The sequence below is a fragment of the Myotis myotis genome, unplaced genomic scaffold, assembly GCF_014108235.1.
Source record: "Myotis myotis isolate mMyoMyo1 unplaced genomic scaffold, mMyoMyo1.p scaffold_m19_p_4, whole genome shotgun sequence".
Lineage (NCBI taxonomy): Eukaryota > Metazoa > Chordata > Mammalia > Chiroptera > Vespertilionidae > Myotis > Myotis myotis.
Window position 1 is genome coordinate 68,987,477 of NW_023416346.1, and position 1,147 is coordinate 68,988,623.

Sequence of the window (1,147 nt, forward strand, 5' to 3'; positions counted from 1 at the left end):
TAATAAAAATAACTTGCTTCTCTGATTATTTTGAAGTATATGAAATAATAAATGGAAAGTAAAGTGTGAGTACTAAGTATATGTTTTTATTTTTGTTTTTGTTGTTACTATCATTAATATTTTTTCTCATACATATTTGATTGAACCACCTGTCCATTTGGAGAATATTGCATATAATTCTGAAAAATTTTGGTAGTTATTACCTAGGTCAAATTAATTATATTTAAGGTAATATTGAATATTTAGTACTCTCAATTTATAGTAAATACATATATTAAGCACATGCTGTTAGTATGTACAATCATATTACTATAGCCTTCAAGGAATATCAATAAAAATTATACATAAATTAATTGTATATTTAAAAGCTACATATCAAGAAAGTATATATGTTTCTGCCACAAAAGCTTAAAAAATAGAAAATACATTGCATACTATGTGTACAATTATATAAAAGCTATATGTGAATATAGTCAAAACTGGAAACATTGCAAAACACAATGTTTGAGCTATGGGCATATCAATATTGTAAATACATTATTTCAGCCTAACATCTTCATATATTGTTATAATTAACTGTGTACAATTAATCATAATGTGTCTAAAAACCTGTAATGCCATTTACTTGATAATTATATGAGCATGTCTAATGGTTTATGGGTCATACATTTCCCATATGTTTGATTTTGTTGCAAAAAAGTGTGTGTGTTTGTTGAGAGAGAGGGAGAGAGAGGCGAAAGAGAGAAATTGAAGAAAAAACTATTCTTTTAACAAACAGAAATGTCCAAATTTATATAGCTTAGGGTTTGGAGCTCTTTAAATAAATTTAGTAGAAAGCTGAATAAATCTGAGGTGGAAATATGTAAATATTATTTATGGATTAAAATAGGATAGACAAGGAACCTTTAAAGACATATCACACTATTTTTGTCTACAGTATGTTTTCAAACAAATTTTACTCTTGGGTGGGGAGAACAATTTCAAAACAATTGATAACAACAAATTATCTTCAATTCACATTTATCTATTCTTATTCCTATCATATTTCCACTCTCTAATTCCAACATTTAAAACCTAACAGTCTTACAGATGACATTTTCCTTTTCTGTCCTTGACTGTAATTGTTTTTGACAGTATGTGTTTGCCT